We start from the raw sequence: 21,024 nt of genomic DNA, 5'->3' as shown, positions 1-21,024 counted from the left end.
GCCTCCAACCATGCTTTTAACCATCTTAGTTTTCATGCACACAACCACCAGACCCAACACTCATGCATACAACCACCAGCACTCATGCTTTTAACCATCTTAACTGGCACAAATTGATAAATGGTTCAAATAATGGCAGAGTCAGTGATGGCAGTGTCGGTAATATAAGTGATGGTAGAGTCAGTAATATGCCTCCACATCTACTTCCAATAACACTCTAGCCAAAAGCAGTTAATAGAAACAATGATAGACAACAGATTTTACACATACACTGGACATACTACCTATCATTATTAAAAAATACGGGCAAGAAACAACTAGGCAGAGGCAATTATTGACCACAAACACAAAAGTAGCAGGAAAGATAGTAACTTCTGTAACAAAATCGTGGGTGAATAAATATAGATGGAAAAAAATGCTTTATTTCTTAAAACAGCTATCGATCAAAATAATCTCAGATAAAGTATTGAAATTAATGTGTCATTATACCTAAGAGACATACAATGCAAATTTAATCACAAAAGGTCTTTCAGTATCAATCTTCAGAATTGCTTCTGTTATGACATACCCTGCCTCAATTTCCATTTAAAAAAACAGAGTCCTTGCCTGAATGTTGAATCAAAGGCATGCAAATGTCATCTTTCCCCCTCTGAGATGAATCACTACGAGGAATCACCGAGCTGAAGAGGAATCGAGAGAGAGAACTTCGTATTAATAAACCCCCATATGTTAATGTTCAGTCATCATATATTTTGCTGAAATTTTAAGCATATAAATCCAGCAGATACATGCATTATAAATGCCCAAAACAAAACAAAACAAAACAAAAAAATTCAAACGAAAAATACCCATTAAAGCAATGGATTAAAAAGGGTATGATTGAAAAGAAAAAAAGCACCTTTCTTGGCGTAAAGAAGATTCCGACCCATTAAAGATCTACCCCCAAATATATCATCTACATTACTATCAAACAAACGAGCCGGTGCAGACGATGGTGACGGTGGAGCTTCTAAATCGAAATCGAAATCGCTCTGAATCTCAAAGATGAATCTGTGAGAATGATAAGGGTTTAGAGAGGGTTGGGAGAGAGGCGAGATTTGAAGGCGTGAGGATTCAAAATAAGGGTTTACAAAGGCTTTAACAATTATTCTCAGATTCAAAATAAGCTTCGAAATTGAGAAAGAATAACCGAAACATAGATTTCGAAATCGAAATCGAAATCGAGAGAGAGAACTTCGATTAGGGCTACAGCGAGAGATGAAGCAGAGAGAAAGGAACGAGAGAGAGAGAGAAAGAGAGAGACGAACGAGAGAGAGGAACGAGAGAGTGAGTGAGTGAGAGATTAGGGAGATTAGGGCTACAAAATGTATTATATTTGATATTCACCCGCTCGCCCATTTAAGAGAGGGAGAGAGATAAGACATAAAACGCCATCAGTTATTGAAACGGTGCCGTTTTGATTTTTTTTTTAAAAAGCGACGTTTAAAAAACGTCGTTAAATACTACAGAGAGCAGTGATGTGCAAACATGGTCTGCTTGAAGATATCATGAAACCTTATTTTGCAAAGAACATATGCTCTACTAATACTTGTCCAACAATACTGTCTTATTCATAGGATTGCTATAACACTCTTGCCAAGCATGCCCCCATGTCCTTTCCCTAGGTCAAATGCCCAAATTGCTTATAATTTACAACAAAAAAAAAAAAAAGGGATTCACCATTTGAAACTCACTACAACAAGTTATATTTTTAATTTTTAATTTTGTCATAAACTCAATCGTGTATCGCTCAACTCATTTGACAAGTCGTTGTGAGTGAATTATAAAATTTTAACATTTATGATCATTAAGGAAATTGGAGTTTTATGCTTCTAGACTAGTTGAAGGGGAATGGGAGGGGATGGTTAGGGAATCCGACCACATTAATTCTACTAGGTAGATCTTAACTAATCTTGTTTGATTTCTAAGCAAGTAGGGACTTTTTCTTGACACGTTTAAAAAGAAGTGTTATGGTTGATCAATCCCGTCTATCATTTCTATCAAATAAAAATTAAAAAAATAAGCTCTCTGCATAATCAACTCTTCATTTGCTCCTTATTGTTTGATATTAGAAAAATGATATATAAATCCACTTTCTAAACCCAATGACGTGTAAATAAGATGATTGGTTGATAATTAAAGAATATTGGAGAAAGAGCGTTGTTTTAAATATTATAATTTATTATCACATCATTAAGTTTGAAAAGTAGAGCTAATTTGAATAGCAATACTCTTGATATTATCATAGTAAGAACCTTAGGATGATGTGGAAAAGGATAAGACTTTATCCAATTTATATTCACTTGGAAGAAGTCATGGCAACAAAAAAATTCTAAGGTTACTGAAGTTAGGGGTCTTACATGTACGTCCTAATAAATGGATAGGCCATGTGAGAATTAATGACATTTTTATATAAAAAAAAAACTACTAAAAACGTCACTAATTGTTAATTTCTAGCGACATTTAAAATTGTCATAAAAAAAGTTATTAATTATAAGTTTTAGCAACGGTTTAAAAAAATATCACAAAAAAATCAATAATTTTTAACTTTCAATGACTGTTTGAAATATTCTTTATGGAAAAACGTCACTAATTGTAAGTTTTAACGATAATTTATAAAAACTTTGACAAAAAATAGTCACTAGTTGTCAATTTTTAACGACATGTGCAAAAAAAATATTACAAAAAATTATTTTTTGCGACCACTTTACTAAAAGACTTATTTTCAATAGGACTTAATGGTAATTAAATTTAACTTTTAGGACCTATTGATAATTTATCCCAGAAATCATGGGTAGCATTCTATTGTGTTTTCAATAGCATTTTATTGTAAAAATACATTCACTACAGTTAAGTTGTCAAGTTTTAGAAACTCATCATGATTTTCTAAATGATTTTCTTCTTCTTAAAACATGGGATTTGGACAGAAAAAAAAAAGAAGATAAAATCGTAAGAACTTAAATTATAGAAATTTTTTATTTATTTATTTTTTTGTAAATTATACCGGGTGGACTTTTTATCCTTTCTAATCAAATAACTAATTTAAAGAGACATTAATAACATTGTGCAATCTGAAATTATCATATTTCTTATATCTGTTGATAACAAGCTTTTAATGATTTAATTGTATGTTCCTCATTTGGCAACAATTTTTTAGCTATATATATATTTCCTTTAATGATTTAGGAAAAAAAAATATTTGTCAAGATTATGTACTTTTTTTGGTTCATGGACTAAAAGGCCAAATTTTTTTTTTTAAAAAAAAAATAAAATAAAATAAAATAAAACTCCCCTCGCTATGTTGGAGATGAAATGACCAAATGCCCCTCACGTAAATTTACCAACTTACTATTGGCAACCTCTCCGAAGAACCGTACACCATAGTTTAACACAAACGATAGACTTGCTGATGTCGAAATTCAAATTCGATCACAATTTTGCTACTCGGCCTTAGATAGCTTTTTATTTTTTATTTTAAAATATAATTATATCTTTAGATTTGCGCAATAAATATTATTAAATATGCGTTAATATATATTTTTATTTTCAAAATAAAATTTTAAAATAATATGTATTTGGCCATTTAAAATAAATTGATAAAAATGAGCCGAGTATCGCATGATTTAGGACATAAATCAATGCAATTATTTTAAGTGTGGTTACGGGCTAAGGAATGAACTTGTTTCAAGAGTATTGAATCAATGTCAAAAATTCCATAAAATTGCAAGTGAAAATAAAGAATCATGTCACCTCAAGAACGTTTCGGTGAAGCTCTAAACAAACAAATATATATTTTTTTACCTATAACAGGTGCGTATATGAAGGGAAAAAAAAAGAGAAAGAGATTCACCATTTGAAACTCACTACAACAAGTTATATTTTAAATTTTTAATTTTGTTATAAACTCAATCGTGTATTGCTCAACTCATTTGACATGTCTTTGTGAGTGAATTATAAATTTTTAACATTTATGATCATTAAGGAAATTGGAGTTTTATACTTCTAGACTAGTTGAAGGGGAAGGGGAAGGGGAGGGGATGGTTAGGGAATCCGACCACATTAATTCTACTAGGAATGCTCCTAACTAATCTTGTTTGAGTTTTGAGCAAGTGGGGACTTTTTCTTATCACATTTAAAAAGAGTTGTTATGGTTGATCAATCCCGTCCATCATTTCTATCAAATAAAAATAAAAAAATAAAAAAAATAAGCTCTCTGCATAATCAACTCTTCATTTGCTCCTTATTGTTTGATATTAGAAAAATGATATATAAGTCCACTTTCTAAACCCAATGAAGTGTAAATATGATGATTGGTTGATAATTAAATAATATTGGAGAAAGAGTGTGGATTTAAATATTATAATTAATATAGCGATCCCGGGTTTACCCTTGTTATATCGTGATCCGGACATGTGTCCGTGGATGTTGGTAGTTGTTTATTATTTTGTTTACATCCTTTTACTTCGTATTTGAGTTATAGGATGTGTTGGGCGGATTTGTTTCAGGTTGGTTGAGTTTAGAAACCAAAACTAGTTGCCCAGATTTTTGGCCTGTACGCTCGAGCGGAGGTGTTGGCGCTCGAGCGGAGATTACACCCATTCAGTATTTTCCTGTGCAGCGTTGTACGCTCGAGCGTGGTATTGGCCGCTCGAGCGGGGTTGTCTGAGTGCCGCTCGAGCGTAGGGTTGGGAGCTCGAGCGGAGGTCTGGTTCTGCAAAAGTGCTGGGCGAGTGCATTCTGCGCTCGAGCGGGAGGTTGGCCGCTCGAGCGGAAGTCTGTGAGTGGCCGCTCGAGCGGGGTGTTTTACGCTCGAGCGGAGACCTGGGTTAAAGTCCCGAAATTGTGACTTTTCAAATCACTTTTTCACTTTCTCTTCTCTCTCTTACTTTTCCAAAATCACCATTGTTGAGCCTCTCACTCTAGACTCTACCTTCTCTCTAGGTTTTGATCTAGTAGGAGTGATTTACTCACCTTTGGCCTTTACAAAAAAGTTTTTGATCGTCGAGGGCTTCATTTTAATCTGAAAATCTCGGGTTTTGGAGCACGTTGGGTTTTGTCGTCTTCTCCTTTGGGACTCCGAATTTGAGGTAGGGATAACCTACTCCTCTCTATGGGTTTTGTCTTTAAATTTTGGTATTTTGAGATGTTGGGCTTGGTTTGGTAATTTTGTGAAAGTTTGGGGCTTTTGTGTAATTTTACAAAAGTTGGGGTTTTATTCATAATAAACCTAGATGCATGTTTGGCATAGAAAAATGGAATGATTGTTGAATCATTGATGAAAATGGGACCTAAGGGTTGAAATAGTAATTATGGAAAATGGCCTAATTACATTGTTTAATTAATTGGGATAATTAATTGGTGAGAAATGAGGAAATAGAATGTTGATTGAATATCCATTTGTGCGTTTATTTTCTGTTTTAGAAATAACTGCTTTGGGCTATCGGTGGAGGATAGTCGAGATTGTTGTAGACAATGCATGATGATTAGGTAAACGGAAACTAATAAATGGAATGTGTCATGGAACTTGACGGTTGATAGAATACATTAATTGTGTGTATTGTGTGATTGTATATAGAACCAATGTGTTTATATACGTTATGTGTAGAGGAGGAGATAGGGGATGTACTCCGCGGTTTAGGGGAAGATAGGGGATGTACCTCTAAACCGAATAGGTATTGGGAGGAGATAGGGGATGAACTCCGTAGACACAGCTCATATGCTTGTCTAGAGAAGTGAAGATAGAGCTCATATGCTTATCTTTGTGAAGTGTGGATACAGCTTGTATGCTTATCTGTGGATATTGTTGATATACATATCTGTTGTAGAGTGTGGATACAGCTTATATGCTTATCTGAGGATATTGTTGTTATACATATCTGTTGAGAATGTGGATATAGTTTTTATACATATCTGTGGAAATGATGATAGAGCTAGTATGCTTATCTGTTGTTAAAGGGAAAATGAAAAGTAATTGGGACTTGTAAGTCGTTGACATAAATATGTTATTTATGTGATTGTATCAGTGTTGACCAACTATCAATTGCTAATGTTTTAGTCAATGTCCATGGTTGGTTTAGTGCATTTCTACTGGGCTGTGGCTCACCCTATATGGGAATATCATTTTCAGGTACAGGAAGCATGCCACCTCCAAGGACATAGTTTGAGAGGCTAGAGGCGGACATAGTGTAGTTGTTTTACTTTTGATGTATTACATGTAACTTCAAGCCAAGGGCTTAATGTGTAACGAGTTAGTACTCTTTTGTTGTAACCAAGTGTTAACTTGGAAAGCTGTAAGCCCGTAGGGCATTTTGTTTTGATGTTAACATGTAATACTTATGTAATGGAACTCAATGAAATAAAGGAATGTGGTTAGTTTATATGTAAATGCATGTCTTATCCGATGGGTTTAATGTTATTATTTGAGGGCGTTACAACTTGGTATCAGAGCGTACCGGGTTCGAATACTTTGGGTACGTGGGAAGTGATTAGGATCACAATGGGTTTGTCTCGCTTGATAGAGACTTAGATGTAGTATCATATGCTATGTGCTTAAATGCTAACATGCTTATGTGACTATGTGGGTATGGGATTTAATTTCTAGGATGTTGATTGGATCCTTGAGTTTCTGGGAGTCTTGTTGGAAAGGCACTTGATCAATGCTGTTTCTAACCGGAACTCTAGTAACGTCTCGGGACTATCATTATCCGGAAATGAAATTCGTAAGTGCTTATGTGTTTATGTGCTTACGTGGAGTGAATTACAGTTGTCCATGCATTAGGACGTGAGTGTTTAGTTTCGGCACACTTATGAATGTGCTAACGTTCTGTGTTGCCTTTATTAGGATGTCAGGACGAGGAAGAGGTGCTAGGCGTGGTAGACCTGCGAGGCAGGAAGCGCCGTTACCGGGTGAGATTCCGGCAGTGCAGGAGGGAGTTGGGCAGGCCAATGTGGCCGAGCCAGTAGGTCAGCAGGCTATGGGTGCCTTGGCCAGAGAGATAGCAGGAGCTTTGGGTATTCTTAGAGCTGGGAATCAGGCAGCTGAGACAGGGCCTTCCTTCTTGAAGAGGGAGTTCTTCCGGTGTAATCCGGACGAGTTTATCGGGGATCCTAAAGAGCCGCTTAAGGCAGATGAATGGCTCGAACAGACAACGAAGACGTTTGAGATGCTTGGCATCGAGGACGGAGCACTGAAAGTGACCTTGGCATCCTTCCAACTGAAGGGAGATGCGGGTCAATGGTGGAAGTACGAGAAGGTTCGTGTGGGCAGTACTTGGGAGGCGTTTATAAATGCTTTTCAGGAGAGGTTTTTGTCTGCAACAGCTAGGGAGGAGCTGAGGGATCAGTTTAGCCGGCTTAATCAGCAGGGCTTGTCAGTGGCCGAGTTTGAGGCTACTTTTACCAGTCTGTCCAGGTTTGCACCTGAACTGGTGGCGTCTGAGGAACGCCGTTGCTATGAGTTTGAGCGGAAGTTGAGGCGGGGCCTCAAGTTGAGAATTGGTGGGTCTTATATTCGAGAGTATAGACACCTAGTGGACGCTGCAGCTCATATGGAGCTTATGATGCAGGAGGAGGATGAGGGTCAGAGAGGCTCCAAGAGGAGTCAGGATAGTCAGAGTGATGGCAGGAGACAGAAGGGTTATAACCCTCAGCAGTCTCAGGGTGCAGTCTCTAGATCGACCTTTCCAGTGCCGAGTGGAGGCTCGGGGAGAGGCAGTCAGGGGGAATTCACTTGTTACAAGTGTGGCCAGCTGGGTCACAAGGTTTCTGTTTGCCCGCAGAAGGGCGGGGGTCAGAAAGCTGCTTCTTCTTCAGCTAGACCGCAGAGTCAGAGTTTGGGCAGGGGGCAGCTCTTGACTTGTTATCAGTGTGGACAACCTGGGCACATGAAGAGGTTTTGCCCACAGTTGAGTGCCACTTCGGGAGCGTCTGGTTCTTGGCAGATGCAGGGTTTTCAGCCAGCTCAGTCTGTGCAGGCCTCGAGGGCCAATCCGGGAGTTTCGTCATCCCAGTCTGTGCAGCAGTCTTTTGCTCCGAGAGGTGAGCAAGTAGACCAGGGGCCTACGGGCGCGTGTATGCTGTTACCGCGCAGGATTTAGTACCAGCTCCATCAGTAGTGGGAGGTACTTTTCTGTTTTGCAACTCAGTTGCTAATGTGTTGATAGACAAGGGTGCATCTCATTCTTTTGTATCTGCTGTATTTGCATCTGTTTTGGAATTGGAGTTAGCACAGTTAGCATCTCCTATTTGTGTGGTATCGCCTTTGGGTGGTGAGTTGATCCTGAAACAGGGTGTTAGAGGATGTGATATAGAGGTCGCCGATTATAGGCTTCCTTTTCCGTTTGTTGTCATGCCCATGAAGGGTTTTGATGTTATTTTGGGTATGGACTGGTTATCGTCATACCGGGCTGTTATTGATTGCTACCGCCAGAGGGTCACGTTATGTACCTTGAGCGGGGAGTGGTTCCATTTCTTGGGAGACCGGGTTGGTAGTGTTTTGCCACCGGGGTATGATTCGCGAGGGCGAAGTGAGCTTAGTAGTCTACTTGCCAGCTTTGAGAGTGGTGAGAGTGGTGAGACCCAGGTTGTATTGCCAAGGGTGGTTTGTGAGTATTCGGATGTCTTTCCCGAAGATCTTGTTAGTTTGCCACCTCACCGAGAGATAGAGTTCTCTATTTATTTAATGCCTGGTACGGCGCCGATTTCTATGGCACCTTACCGTTTTGCTCCAGCAGAGTTGGTTGAGTTGAAAGTTCAGCTCCAGGAATTGCTCGATAAGGGCTTTGTTCGCCCTAGTGTTTCACCGTGGGGAGCACCGGCACTCTTTGTTAAAAAGAAAGATGGTGCCTTGAGATTGTGTATAGACTACCGGAAGTTGAATCGGGCTACGGTTAAGAATAAGTATCCTATGCCCCGTATAGATGATTTGTTTGACCAGTTGAAGGGTTCCCGTTGTTTCTCTAAGATAGACTTGAGATCGGGTTACCATCAGTTGAGGGTCAAGGAGGAAGATATTCCTAAGACGGCATTCCGTACGCGGTATGGCCATTACGAGTTTCTGGTGATGCCATTCGGGCTTACCAATGCACCGGCAGTCTTTATGGACTTGATGAACCGGATTTTCTGGGAGTTCTTAGACCAATTTGTGGTTGTCTTCGTGGACGACATCCTTATCTATTCGTCTTCTGAGGAGGAGCACGAGGCACACTTGAGAGTGGTGCTTGAGTTACTTAGAGCCCATAGGCTGTATGCCAAGTTTGGGAAGTGTGAGTTCTGGCTGAGGGAAGTCAAATTCTTAGGCCACGTGGTATCCGGGGAAGGGGTGTCTGTTGATACATCCAAGGTTGAGGCAGTGCAAGATTGGGCACAGCCTAAGAGTGTGTTTGAGATCCGCAGTTTTCTGGGATTAGCTGGGTATTACTGTCGGTTTGTGAAAGATTTCTCCAGGTTAGCGTCACCGTTGACTAGGCTGACTCGGAAGGGAGTCAAGTTTGTGTGGAGTGAGACTTGTGAAAAGTCGTTCCAAGAGCTGAAAGTTAGATTGACCACCGCTCCGGTGTTGATTATTCCGGAGAGAGGGTTGGGTTATGCGGTTTATTGTGATGCCTCACGAGAGGGTTTGGGTTGTGTGTTGATGCAAGAGGGGAAAGTGGTAGCTTATGGCTCACATCAGTTGAAAATACACGAGAAGAATTACCCCACACACGACCTAGAGTTAGCAGCTGTGATCTTTGCCTTGAAAATCTAGAGGCACTACCTTTATGGTGAGAGGTTCGAGGTATTCTCGGATCATAAGAGTTTGAAGTATCTGTTTACACAGAGAGACTTGAATTTGAGGCAGAGGAGATGGATGGAGTTCATCGAGGATTATGATTTTGAGTTGCATTATCATCCGGGAAAGGCCAATGTTGTGGCCGATGCCCTTAGTAGGAAAACCATTAGTGATGTAGCTTGTATAGCCATCCGGGAATGGGAGATGTTGGGAGCACTTGGCGAGTTTGATTTGCTACTGGGCGAATCTGTCGAGGCTGCGGCCTTGTTTTCTGTTGTTGCGCAGCCTACACTTGTGATTAGAGTGTTAGAGGCACAGAGAGGTGACCTTGAGGTAGAATCCCTCCGAGAGAAGATCTCCAGTGGGAAAGTTGAGAAGGGTTTGACGGTGTATCCCGACCTGAGTGTGAGATACCGAGACCGTTTGTTTGTACCGGAGGCCTGCCGAGAGGAAGTACTCCGAGAGTTTCACCATTCGCGCCTTGCGGTGCATCCGGGAGGTACTAAGATGTATCAGGATTTGGGTCGCCAGTTTTGGTGGCGGGGTATGAAGAGAGATGTGGCTGTTTTCGTATCAAAGTGCCTTACTTGCCAGCAAGTGAAGGCCGAGCATCAGAGGCCAACGGGTTTGTTGCAACCCTTGCCTATTGCCGAATGGAAGTGGGAGCATGTCACTATGGACTTCGTTGTAGGTCTTTCGAGGACTCAACGGGGTAGTGATGCTATTTGGGTGGTTGTAGACCGGTTGACTAAGTCGGCGCACTTCATTCCTATGCGCGTGAAAGATTCGGTAGATCATCTTGCCGACTTGTATATTCGGGACATAGTGAGATTGCACGGGGTCCCAGTGACGATCGTCTCAGATAGAGATCCTCGTTTTACTGCTAGGTTGTGGCAGAGTTTGCAGAGTGCCTTGGGCACTAAGTTGACCTTTAGTACGGCTTATCATCCTCAAACTGACGGGCAGTCCGAGCGTACTATTCAGATCCTCGAGGATATGCTTCGGGGTTGTGTCCTGGACTTCAGTGGGACGTGGGAGAGGCACTTGCCATTGGTAGAGTTTGCCTACAACAACAGTTTTCAGTCTAGCATCGGTATGGCACCATTTGAGGCCTTGTATGGCCGACCGTGTAGGTCTCCAGTGTGTTGGGCCGAGGTGGGTGATGCACCTTTGTTGGGTCCAGAGTTAGTTAGGGAGACGACGGAGAAAGTTGAGCTTATCCGTAGGAGGCTTGTTACAGCCCAGAGTCGACAAAAGAGTTATGCCGACCGTAGGAGGAGGCCTTTGGCGTTTGAGGTAGGTGATCATGTCTTTCTGAAGATATCACCTAGACGAGGCCTTATGAGGTTTGGGAAGAGTGGGAAGTTATCCCCTCGGTTTATTGGTCCTTTTGAGATCCTCGAGAGGATTGGTGAGGTTGCTTATCGATTAGCCTTACCACCGCAGTTGTCCGGAGTGCATGACGTGTTTCATGTGAGTATGCTTCGGAAGTATGAGCCAGATCCATCACATGTGCTGGATTGGAGCGATTTAGAGGTAGATGAGGATGCCTCGTATGAGGAGAGACCGGTTCGGGTCTTGGATAGACGGGATCAGGTCCTGCGTGGCAAGACCATTCCTTTGGTGAAAGTCTTGTGGAAACATCACGGAGTGGAGGAAGCCACTTGGGAACGTGAGTCGGGAGTCCGTGAGAAATATCCGGACTTATTTGTTGATATGTAATCTTGTATTTAAATTTTACTTTTTGTTGAACTTAAGAGCTTTTATATATGTCTTAAGTTGTGAAACATTGAAAATGTTTCGATTATTGGAAGTATGTTTGGAACTTGCCTCATATGGAAGTTGAATGTGACACTATATGTGTTGAATATATTGTTGAAATTGGAAAGATAGTGCATAATGTTAATGCATGTTGAAAATACATATGTTGTTTACATATTGTGATATGTCTCTTGTTAAAGGGATGGGATGACCGGTAATGGGTCGAATTGTTGAATGTTAAATTGTAACATTGTCTAAAATGAAGGAAAACTTGTTTTGAAAACTTGTGCTCAATTTCGGGGGCGAAATTCTTTAAGGGGGGGAGGTTATAGCGATCCCGGGTTTACCCTTGTTATACCGTGATCCGGACATGTGTCCGTGGATGTTGGTAGTTGTTTATTATTTTGTTTACATCCTTTTACTTCGTATTTGAGTTATAGGATGTGTTGGGCGGATTTGTTTCAGGTTGGTTGAGTTTAGAAACCAAAACTAGTTGCCCAGATTTTTGGCCTGTACGCTCGAGCGGAGGTGTTGGCGCTCGAGCGGAGATTACACCCATTCAGTATTTTCCTGTGCAGCGTTGTACGCTCGAGCGGGGTTGTCTGAGTGCCGCTCGAGCGTAGGGTTGGGAGCTCGAGCGGAGGTCTGGTTCTGCAAAAGTGCTGGGCGAGTGCATTCTGCGCTCGAGCGGGAGGTTGGTCGCTCGAGCGGAAGTCTGTGAGTGGCCGCTCGAGCGGGGTGTTTTACGCTCGAGCGGAGACCTGGGTTAAAGTCCCGAAATTGTGACTTTTCAAATCACTTTTTCACTTTCTCTTCTCTCTCTTACTTTTCCAAAATCACCATTGTTGAGCCTCTCACTCTAGACTCTACCTTCTCTCTAGGTTTTGATCTAGTAGGAGTGATTTACTCACCTTTGGCCTTTACAAAAAAGTTGTTGATCGTCGAGGGCTTCATTTTAATCTGAAAATCTCGGGTTTTGGAGCACGTTGGGTTTTGTCGTCTTCTCCTTTGGGACTCCGAATTTGAGGTAGGGATAACCTACTCCTCTCTATGGGTTTTGTCTTTAAATTTTGGTATTTTGAGATGTTGGGCTTGGTTTGGTAATTTTGTGAAAGTTTGGGGCTTTTGTGTAATTTTACAAAAGTTGGGGTTTTATTCATAATAAACCTAGATGCATGTTTGGCATAGAAAAATGGAATGATTGTTGAATCATTGATGAAAATGGGACCTAAGGGTTGAAATAGTAATTATGGAAAATGGCCTAATTACATTGTTTAATTAATTGGGATAATTAATTGGTGAGAAATGAGGAAATAGAATGTTGATTGAATATCCATTTGTGCGTTTATTTTCTGTTTTAGAAATAACTGCTTTGGGCTATCGGTGGAGGATAGTCGAGATTGTTGTAGACAATGCATGATGATTAGGTAAACGGAAACTAATAAATGGAATGTGTCATGGAACTTGACGGTTGATAGAATACATTAATTGTGTGTATTGTGTGATTGTATATAGAACCAATGTGTTTATATACGTTATGTGTAGAGGAGGAGATAGGGGATGTACTCCGCGGTTTAGGGGAAGATAGGGGATGTACCTCTAAACCGAATAGGTATTGGGAGGAGATAGGGGATGAACTCCGTAGACACAGCTCATATGCTTGTCTAGAGAAGTGAAGATAGAGCTCATATGCTTATCTTTGTGAAGTGTGGATACAGCTTGTATGCTTATCTGTGGATATTGTTGATATACATATCTGTTGTAGAGTGTGGATACAGCTTATATGCTTATCTGAGGATATTGTTGTTATACATATCTGTTGAGAATGTGGATATAGTTTTTATACATATCTGTGGAAATGATGATAGAGCTAGTATGCTTATCTGTTGTTAAAGGGAAAATGAAAAGTAATTGGGACTTGTAAGTCGTTGACATAAATATGTTATTTATGTGATTGTATCAGTGTTGACCAACTATCAATTGCTAATGTTTTAGTCAATGTCCATGGTTGGTTTAGTGCATTTCTACTGGGCTGTGGCTCACCCTATATGGGAATATCATTTTCAGGTACAGGAAGCATGCCACCTCCAAGGACATAGTTTGGGAGGCTAGAGGCGGACATAGTGTAGTTGTTTTACTTTTGATGTATTACATGTAACTTCAAGCCAAGGGCTTAATGTGTAACGAGTTAGTACTCTTTTGTTGTAACCAAGTGTTAACTTGGAAAGCTGTAAGCCCGTAGGGCATTTTGTTTTGATGTTAACATGTAATACTTATGTAATGGAACTCAATGAAATAAAGGAATGTGGTTAGTTTATATGTAAATGCATGTCTTATCCGATGGGTTTAATGTTATTATTTGAGGGCGTTACAATTAATTGTCACATCATTAAGTTTGAAAAGTAAAACTAATTTGAATAGCAATACTCTTGATATTATCATAGTAAGAACCTTATGATGATGTGGAAAATGATAAGACTTTATCCAATTTATATTCACTTTGAAGAAGTCATGGCACCAAAAAAATGATGAGGTTACTGAAGTTAGGGGACTTACATGTACGTACTGATAAATGGATAGGTCAACTGAGAATTAATGACATTTTCATAAATAAAAAACTATTAAAAACGTCACTAATTGTTAATTTCCAGTGACAATTTAAAATTTTGTAATAAAAAAAGTTATTAATTATAAGTTTTAGCAACGGTTTAAAAAAATATCACAAAAAAATGAATAATTTTTAACTTTCAATGACAGCTTGAAATATTCTTCATGGAAAAACGTTACTAATTGTAAGTTTTAAGGACAATTTATAAAAACTTTGACAAAAAAAAAAAGTCATTAATTGTCAAATTTTAACATGTGTAAAAAAAATATTACAAAAAATTATTTTTGCGACCACTTTACTAAGAGACTTATTTTCAATAGGACTTAATGGTAATTAAATTCAACTTTTAGGACCTATTGATAATTTATTCCAGAAATCATGGGTAGCATTCTATTGTGTTTTCAATAGCATTTTATTTAAAAATACATTCACTACAGTTAAGTTGTCAAGTTTTAGAAACTCATCATGATTTTCTAAATGATTTTCTTCTTCTTGAAACATGGGATTTGGACAGGAAAAAAAAAAAAAAAGATAAAATTGTAAGAACTTAAATTATAGAAATTTTTTATTTATTTATTTTTTTGTAAATTATACCGGGTGGACTTTTTATCCTTTCTAATCAAATAACTAATTTAAAGAGACATTAATAATATTGTGCAATGTGAAATTATCATATTTCTTAGCTTTTAATGATTTAATTGTATGTTCCTCATTTGGCAACAATTTTTTAGCTATATATATATATATTTCCTTTAAGGGCAAATTACAAACACCCCCTCAAGGTTTGGTGAAAATACAAATTCCCCCCGAGATTTGAGAAATTACATCCCGCCCCCTGAGGTTTATATTTTCATAACAAATTACCCCCTGAGGTTTTTATTTTCATACAGATTTCCCCCTAATTTTTCCTAATTTGTTATGAAAATTTGACCCTCAGGGGGCAATTTGTAATTTCTCATACCTCAGGGGGGAATTTGTATTTTTACCAAACTTCAAGGGGGAGTGTTTGTAATTTGCCCTTCCTTTAATGATTTAGGAAAAAAAAAATTTGTCAAGATTATGTACTTTTTTTGGTTTATGGACTAAAAGGCCAATTTTTTAAAATAAAATAAAATAAAATAAAACTCCCCTCACTATGTTGGAGATGAAATGACCAAATGCCCCTCACATAAATTTACCAACTTACTATTGGCAACCTCTCCGAAGAACCCTACACCACAGTTTAACACAAACGATAAACTTGCTGATGTCGAAATTCAAATTCAATGACAATTTTGCTACTCGGCCTTAGATAGCTTTTTATTTTTTATTTAAAAATATAATTATATCTTTAGATTTGTGCAGTAAATATTATTAAATATGCGTTAATATATATTTTTATTTTCAAAATAAAATTTTAAAATAATATGTATTTAGCCATTTAAAATAAATTGATAAAAATGAGCCGAGTATCCCATGAATTAGAACATAAATCAATGCAATTATTTAAAGTGTGGTTACGGGCTAAGGAATGAACTTGTTTCATGAGCATTCAATCAATGCCAAAAATTTCATAAAATTGCAAGTGAAAATAAAGAATCATGTCACCTCAAGAACGTTTCGGTGAAGCACTAAACAGAAAAATATATAGTTTTTTACCTACAACATGCAAGTATATGAAGGGGGGGGGGAAAGAATAGTATGTGACAAAAAATAAACTTAAATAAACTAAAAATTACCTCAGTAACACTATTTAGATCATAAATTTTAGTAAAAATTCTAAAATATATATGTAAAATGTAATGATATTTTATTCACATTTACCTACCTTTTCATTCTCCATTCCAATCCAAATTAATTAACCAAATACAATTCATTAAAAATTAATTTTTTTGAAAACAAAACCAAACTAGAATAATATATGAACCCCATGGCATCCAATTGTAGCCCAACTGCATACATACCACAGAAGAACTTCATAACGAGTAACTAATCACCTTTAAGTCTGTTATTAAGAAGTACGGATATGAACACGTAACACAATATGAATATGATACGGATACATTGATAAGATAATTCTCAAAAAATACAAGACACGACACGTGAGGGACAAGCACAAAATATATAATTTTATATATTTATTATATGTCATATATATGAATATATCATTCTAAGATAATAAATAAATGGGTTAATTACACTAATAGTCCCTATAGTTTGGGACTTGTGTCACTTTGGTCCCTGACTTTTCAATTGTGACACATTTGACCCTGAATTTTGAATCTTATTCCAAATAAGGACAATTGAAAATATCATTAGATTTTTCATGGGTAAAATCGTCAATTTGATAAAATATAAACTAATTTGACAAAAATAAATGTCAAAAAAATATTTTTAATTTTTTAAAAATTATTTCTATCCACCAATGATAAAATTATGTAAAATTAATAAAAATTACATGATTAATTTTTTAAAATTAATTTTACATGATCATCATCCAAACACATAATAAAAATTAATTTGGTAAAAATAAATAAATAAATGTCTGAAAGATTTATCAATTTTACATAATTTTATTTTTAGTAGGTAGAAATAATTTTTAAAAATTCAAAAATATTTTTTTGACATTTATTTTTGTCAAATTAGTTTATATTTTATCAAATTGACAATTTTACCCTTGAAAAATCTAATTATATATTCAATTGTCCTTATTTGAAACAAGATTCAAAATTCATGATCAAATGTGTCACAATTGAAAAGTCAAGACCAAAGTGACAAAAGCCCCAAACTATAGGGACTATTTGTGTAATTTGCCCTAAATAAATACAATACAATACTAATTTCTATAAACTGATATTATTTTTCTTTTACCATTGTATTCTAAGTTATTTTGTTCAAACCTATAATTAATTTTATGTGTATCTAATCAATGGACACGTGTGTCCTCAAAGTATCTAAAAAGTACCCGTGTATAAATTATTTGTTAAAAAATAGGATGCGCTTGGATTAGTGTCGAACACGTGTCAGGAAAATGTCTGACAAGTGTCGATGTCCAACACAAACACACCACTCTTTTAGAAATGTCATACTTCTTTGGTCAATTCAGTTTTTTGGCTTAAAAGATGTCAACAAAAATCATTGGTAAAAAAAAAGTCAAGTTAACAAAGCACATCTATATTTAAAAACAATGGTCATTCATCCCCCTAAAACTAGAAATCTAATTGAGTTCTAGTGATGTGGAAAATCAAAAAAAAAAGAAAAAAAAGCACAAGGCCAAAACATTATATCAAATGGGTTCACACACACATTAGAAATATTGGAGCTCCTTTTCTAGAGCTCCCAAATATTTTCCATTTAAAAAACTTCTCATTTTAATTTTTCTTGTTCAGACAAGACAATCCGAGCAAGTGCTGTCACGCCCCACCTTTTATTACTCGGAGTCATTACCAAATTCTTTAACTTAATTCAATTTCAGAGATAACATGCGGAAATAAACTCATACATTCACTCCGTAGAAGTATTTACAATACTCTCATTCGTATGCAAAGTAAATATTACATGAACTAACTTAATAAATTGCCCTTGGGCTTACATCATTAAAAGTACAAGAAGAAGGGTGTAACCCTTTACAACAATGGCATTCCGCCAACATAACTGAGGCCCCGTGGCCAACAAATAAGAAGATCCAAATCTTGTAGCACACCCTGCTAAACGCCTGAAAAAGATTCAACAACGTGGGATGAACATATAGTCCAGTAGGGAACTCAACATGCTCCTTAACAATAACAACATTACAGATAGCTATGATCATGAACACCCATTCTCATACTAGAATAATAATGTGACAGTTTATACAAAATATATATATGAACTTTTCTTGAAAACAATCATTTAATTCACCGCTATAAGCGATTTATCCTTCCTTTTTCCTTTCATTAACCCCCGTTCCCAATCTTTTATAACATTAACAACTATTTAGAAAAAAATAGATTCACTAAGCCCATTACTCTTCCATTTGCCACACATACAACAGATGTGCCTTTTCAAAACATATTTGGCATTTCAATGCAATTCCAATTATATCATAATTATCCATACACACCTCTATAAAAAAGATAACAACTCAACTACATACATAAAATCAATCAATGAGTCAACTCGTCCCTACAACACTGTAACAAATACAATCCACAATGTTTCCAGATACACTGAAACAATAACAAAACAACAATGCACTACTAGCTATATGCGTAGTAAGCCAAAGATACACTTCTCACCACAATCTACCAGTTTACCAGGCGCTAGCTGGAAGGGTATGGTACCTTAGATTATCAGCGCGTCAGTTCTCCAGGCGCTAGCTGGAAGGGTATGATACCTCTGATTATAAGCGCAGATTATATATATATGAACATATAGGTGTGTGGAGTCCATCCCCTATCTTCTCACACACACTGGAGTACAACCCCTCTCTTCTCCTCAACCAGAATACAAATATAATGTAATTCAGCATTTCATTACATATGATGTTCAATCAACAATGGTGTAATACATACACAACAATTCAACACGACCTTATCATCCTCCACCGATGACCAAAATCTCCAGATGCATGCATATTATACATCAATTAACAGACCCAACTAACATGAGATTACAAAACTCAGCAACAACATGAACATGGTAGTTAAAGCTATACCCCACACAAGTGTGTTCAACACTCAAGATACAACACTCCAATTCTCTTATACTTGTTTCAAAATACCTTTCCCATTTCACAAAATGAATTCCACTTCCTTTGTTTTCACAAAAATCATTCCTATGGACAAAAGCCATACTTCATTTAAATTCACTACATTCTTTTCAAAGCCATTTCAAACTAATTATGCACATTAAGTCATAAACAATAAATTAGGGTCTTTCCTTCCTCTTTCTCAATATTGACCAAAAAGGTCTAATTAACATCAACAAACAACAATAACCACAATTAAGACTCATAATACCTAAGTATTTGCCCAAAGATCAAAACCCCTCAATTAATTTATTAAATCAAATAAGAAAATTTAGGGTTTCCTCTCCTTTCAATAACCACATGCTAATTAACACCCCAATTAGCCCAAATCATAACTAATGATAATAAACCCAAATTCAACAACCAACCCAAGGTTCAGTCCCATGATTTTCACAAATCCAACATGATACAATTTTTATGCAATACAAAAACTACCACATGTCTATCTATAGATGAAGTATTGAAAAGAAACAAGGAGAATCCCTACCTCAAAAGAGAACTCAAAAAGAGATGATGACCCGAAATCCAAGTGCTCCAAATCCACTATTTTTCAGATTAGAATGAAGCCCAAGCCGCCCTCTATCTTTCTTACAAAGAACTTAAGATGGATTCACACTAGAAGTAGATGAAAACCTAGAAAGAAGATGAGTTTAGAGAGAGAGAAGTCGTACCTAGGGTTTGGAAACTAGAAGAGGATGAAAAGACTGATTAAAACCCGCTGCTGCCTATTAAAACTGGACAGGCTCGCTCGAGCGAAGACTTGGTCGCTCGAGCGACCAGACACAGGAAAGCCTCGCTCGAGCGAAGAAACGCTCGCTCGAGCTAAGAAACACTGCTCTCAGGTCTATACTAGACGCAAACACTCGCTCGAGCGAAGAAACCCTGGCTCGAGCCACCAGACACAAAACTCAACCCTCGCTCATGCGACCAAACTCTCGCTCGAGCAACCAATCCAAATTCTGGACAGTAACCCCTGATTTCAAAACCCAACCAAAACAAAACAAACCTGCCCAACACATCCGATAACTCAAAAGAGAAAATAAAGGATGAAAACCACAATTATACATTGAGAGAACCCAAGGAACCTAAGCCCGGATACAACAACCAAAAGGAAAAAGACCGGGGTCGCTATAAGTGCCTTATCCAATACTCCACTAGTACAAGTCGCTCAGTTCGAACAGTTAACTAATAATATTACACTCATCACATTTCTATACCATATTATGTTTTAATATCTTACTTATGAACACACTATAATCATTGTACATTACTCCATTAGTATTTCTAACCAAAAACAACTGTGCACGTCAGTACACTAAGGGCATGTTTGATTGGATGGTTTAGAGCATGAGATTGAGTTTATTAATCCGTGAGCCCAATTATCCTGTGTTTGTTTTAACATTTTGGTTTAGGATTATTAATCCAATGGATAATTAATCCAACAAATTTTTAGGATTATTAGTAATGGGGTAGGGGTGGGATTATTAATCCAATGGATAATTTATCCTATTAATCCAATTGGATAGTGAATACCGCACTAGTTTTGATAGGATTATTAATACTTCACTATTAGTCTTGTGAATCAAACATGACCTAAATGCTTAATTGAAAAAAAAGAAAAAAAGAAAAAGAATGCTTAAATATACTCCCTCTTACAAACACTTCTTATAATCTTATGTTTTATAAATGTCACATCATACAAGTAAATAAGAATCGATGTTTAAACTTACCAATTCTTCATCCAATTCAAATTTGATAAATAAAAAGTTAAAAGTGAACTCCGATCTTTTCATGAAAACTTGTATCAAATCAAGAGAGAAGTGAAAAATTTCACCAAATTTTAAACAGTCATCTTTAATTTGATAAAAATTTAAAAAGCAGAAGGATTAGCACCGATTTTCTTTCATAAAGAATAATTAAAATAGGATTTTTAAAATAAGTCTGATAATTCTCCAAAAAAGTGACGATAAATTACAAATAAAATGAAAAAATGTAAGGGAGAGTAAGAATTAGAGTATTCGCCAAGTCAAAAAATCAAAGTTTTAACAAAAATTTCACTCATATATGATGAAAAAGGGA

General features: G+C 37.1%; 1 pseudogene; it reads left to right on the top strand.

Annotated features, from left to right (window-relative positions):
- The window catches only part of LOC114297351 (heat stress transcription factor A-6b pseudogene), a 266,512-nt pseudogene that overhangs the window by 147,976 nt on the left and 97,512 nt on the right, over nt 1-21,024 (top strand).

This window comes from Camellia sinensis, chromosome 12 (genome assembly GCF_055761805.1).
Source record: "Camellia sinensis isolate YWXY chromosome 12, ASM5576180v1, whole genome shotgun sequence".
NCBI classification, from domain to species: Eukaryota; Viridiplantae; Streptophyta; class Magnoliopsida; order Ericales; family Theaceae; genus Camellia; species Camellia sinensis.
The sequence above is the reverse complement of the archived record's forward strand: the minus strand, read 5'-3'. Positions and strand labels throughout refer to the sequence as shown.